At 43.8% G+C, this 4,119-nt stretch overlaps 1 pseudogene; it reads right to left on the reverse strand.

The window, feature by feature from the left end:
* Positions 1-939: 939 nt before the first annotated feature.
* On the reverse strand, positions 940-3,240 carry LOC102926608 (plasma membrane calcium-transporting ATPase 1 pseudogene; annotated as a pseudogene).
* Between the last annotated feature and the right edge of the window lie 879 nt (positions 3,241-4,119).

Raw genomic sequence — 4,119 nt, forward strand, 5'->3', positions numbered from 1 at the left:
AGCATATTACAGGCATACCACATAATCCTACAGGTCAAGCAGTTATAGAAAGATCAAACAGAACTCTAAAGGATATGCTAAATAAACAGAAATGGGTAACAAAACCCCCAGAAATAGACTGCATAATGCTCTTCTGACTTTGAATTTTCTGAATGCCAATGAGAAAGGAACAACAGCTGCAGAGAGACATTGGATAATAGAAAAAACTACAGAATTAAATCAGCCTATATACTTTAAGGATGTGCTGACCTCAGAATGGAAAACAGGGTATGTATTACATTGGGGACGAGGTTTTGCTTTTGTTTCTACAGGAGAAGATAAGCTGTGGGTACCATCAAAATTGATAAAGGTTCGATTTGAACAAGAGAGACCTCTTAATTAGAGGAGGTGATAGTTCATCAACCAGCATGAACATCCAATTTAAACTAACTGGTATCAATAAAACATGCCTTTTCATTTAATCAGATAATAACTTGTCAAAAGGAAACATCCCCAAATTAGTCTTGGGGAAAGGTTTTTGTCTTTTAGGAGAATGAAGGTTAAGGAATTTGAAGAACACTGGACAAATGAGACAACTGAAGAAAAGGGACAATCATCTATCCCAAGAAACAGAGTGAAACGGTGTATGGGTATATATTATCTAAAAAATTTTATGTCTTCCTAAATGTTTGTTTCTGCTTTTCTCTAAAGATTTAACACTATTGGTTTTCTAATAGTCCCAGTTCAATTAAAATTTAAAGCTGACTTTGGAGTTGGAGAATGGCTCTCTCCTTCTTTAAACTCAAGCATGTTGTTAAAAGGAAAATGCAAACTCCCTGTATCATGCCAGAATAAGAGCCATCTTCTGCTATGGTACAGGACAAAAGCAAAATTAATTAAGGGACTATTCTATTACTAATCTCAACTCTTTTGATTCTATTCTGATTCTTTAAACTTTTCTTAAAGTATAAATTTTATGTCATCAATAAGAGGGATGGAGGCTCTGAATCTTCTATCCTAAACTCAGGGTGTGTCATAAAGTTGTGGATTGAACTTCTTGATTCTGGCTTTTCTAACCCTTCATATAAAGAACTATGAAATGCATTCACCACTCGAATCTGTGTTTGGATTCTGTTCAGACCTCTAAACCACAAGATCTGGCCACGCTGCAACTCCCTTTCGGCATGATCAATCTCTTCAACACCCTTGGCTAACTCCTCCTCAGGTATTTCTTCCTTTTGTGTTCCATGACCAGCTTCTTTTAGGAATTTTAAACGGCTAGTTGGAATTGTTGAAATAAGCTGGCCCCAGAGTAAGGTCCCCATTCCCAGGAATATTGACCACAGCCACTGTTCTATTGAAAGTTCTGAGCAGCTGAAAGGTTTCCCACCAAACTGCACAATTAGTATCTGGACCACAAAGGTGCCTAGCACAATGGTGCAAAAGATGGCATTATTAAAGATTCCTTCAAACACATTTCTTTCACCATGAATTTTCCGGGCATTTATTTCATTGAAAAGCTGCGTCAGCACAAAGGTATTGAACACAATAGTGTAATGTCCCGTTTTAAATCCAAGAGAAATCCCAACAAGGCACATTCTGTTTTATTACCCACATGACGAGGTACTCCACCCTCTTTCTCTGGTGGCAGTATTTTTGATGTATAAGCACAATTCACAGAAATTCCTGTTACTAGATAGGACAGAATATTCGGAGGAATGGCTTCTGGTTCAGGAACCTTTTTGTAATGCTGTTCATTTATGTACGCTTGCACAACCGTCATTCTGTTCATTGTCAGTGTTCCCGTTTTATCTGAACAGATCGCTGTAGCATTCCCCATGGTTTCACAAGCATCCAGATGCCTCACTAAGTTATTATCCTTCATCATTTTCTTGACTGAGTAGGCCAATGAGATGGTGACCGCCAGCGGAAGACCTTCGGGCACTGCGACCACCAGAACCGTGACTCCAATAATGAAGAACTTCACAAAGTACTGTATGTAGATCGGGGTGCACTCAGCAAGCCACGGTCTCTTCTGGACCCAGAAGATATCAATCACAAAATATAACACTAGGATGATAACTGTGATGGCAGACATCAGTAGACCTGCTTTGCCAATCTGAACGCCCAGTTTCGTCAGCTTCCCCTGAAGAACGGATTTTTCTTTTTTGGGCAGATTTGCTTTCTTCTTGTCCTTTTCGTCGCCATCCACTCTTTCTTCGCTCTTTAAGGGCCGCATCTCCATGGCTGCGCCGTCCTGAGCTTTTGCTTTGTTGCGATTCTCAATAGCTCCATCTTGTTTCTTATTTTTCTTTTCTTTTTTCTTCTCATCTTTCTTTTCTTCTTCTTCACCTCTAGCTCCCAGTAAGGTGAATATAATTCCAGTTTGAGAATTCACACCTACAGCTGTAACTACCATTCTTCCAGAACCTTCCATGACATGAGTACCCGATAGAAGTAAGGGATCCTTATCTAGAGACTTCTTAACATGATCAGATTCACCCGTCAACGAACTTTCATCAAATTTTAGGTCATTGCCTTGAATCAGTATGCCGTCAGCCGGGAGGAGATCGCCGTACTTCACTTGGGCAATGTCTCCCACCGTGATGTCGGCTACAGGTATCTGGATGACTTGACCACCCCTGATGACCGTGAACTTCTGTTCCTGTTCGATCCGACTCTGCAAACCTCGGAACTGCTTCTCCTTATTCCAGTCATTGAAGGCTGTCACCAACACCACACACACGACCGACAAGAGGATCGCAGCTCCTTTGATTCACCCGGTTTCACCTTCCCCTTCTTCTTCCCCGACCGAAACTTCTCCACAAAGTGCAGTATCTCCTTCTGGAGGTTGATAAAAAGAAAGACCCAATGACACTATGGCTGCAATTTCTAGGATAATTAAAGTGACATCTTGTAATGCTTCCCATACTAATTGAAGAAAGGTTTTTGGCTTCTTAGGAGGTATAAAGTTCTTTCCGAACACTGCTTCTCTTCTTTCCAAATCTGCAGGATTTCCACTTAAACCTTCATTGGGAGATGTTTTCAACTTGGTGCAGATCCCATAGACATCTCCATAGCTCTCCTGTATCTTCCGTAACGCATCTGTGGACCTGAGCTCCATGAGTGCCCGCAGCTCTGCGAATGTAATTCCAAAGTCTCCATCATGATTAGCTTCTTTCAGAGAGTTTTTCACACCACTATATGCAACGGAGTTGTTGGCCATGTCGCCCATTGCAAGTATAATTTATTAGGAGGAAAATGTTTTCCAAGAGAATGAAATTTTCACTTGATATATTTCCAAGATGAACATCTTTTAAATATGAAAATCTTCCTTAAACCAAACACTCATTGTACGAACTCTGTGAAGTAGTATCAGCAGCAACAATTCCCAGAGAAGTATCCTGACCGCTGGCCCATGACTTGTTTCTTCCCCTCAATCCTGAGATGCATAAATCCGTTCCACTCCGACGCTCCCCTTGGACTCCACACCTCCATGCCTTCCCGCTCCACGTTGACGGGGCAGCTGCCTTTGCGCTGCCTCTGCCACCTCCGCCGCCGCAGCCGCCTTGGCTGGGCGCGGTCACGTGACGCGGCCCTCAGGGAGCCTAAGGGCGGGCGGCAGCGCGCGCACGGAGCGAAGGTTTTTTTTTTTTTTTTGAGCGCGGTTCGCCTGGGGACTGGCGCTTCGCCCCCCCCCCCCACCTCCCCGAGAGGGGCGTTTCAAGGGGGTGGATCCACCGAGCGCGACCCCAACCCCACCCCGCTAGAACTCTTATCCAGTGACTGATGGAAGCAGATGCAGAGATCCACGGCCAAGCCCCAGGTGGAACTGCAGGAGTCCAAGGGGTGGGGGGGAGAGAAGGGATTACATGAGCAAGAGATGTTGAGACCATGATTGGAAAAAGCACAGGGATAAATAGCCAAACTAGTGGAAACACATGAACTATGAACCAATAGCCAAGGAGCCCCCAACTGGATCAGGCCCTCTGGATAAGTGAGACAGTCGATTAGCTTGAACTATTTAGAAGGCCCCCAGGCAGTGGGACCGGGACCTGTCCTTAATGCATGAGCTGGCTTTTTTGGAACCTAGGACCTATGCTGGGATACTTTGCTCAGCCTAGGTGAAGGGAGGAGGGG

Source organism: Peromyscus maniculatus, chromosome 22, assembly GCF_049852395.1.
Source record: "Peromyscus maniculatus bairdii isolate BWxNUB_F1_BW_parent chromosome 22, HU_Pman_BW_mat_3.1, whole genome shotgun sequence".
In the NCBI taxonomy this organism is placed as follows: Eukaryota; Metazoa; Chordata; class Mammalia; order Rodentia; family Cricetidae; genus Peromyscus; species Peromyscus maniculatus.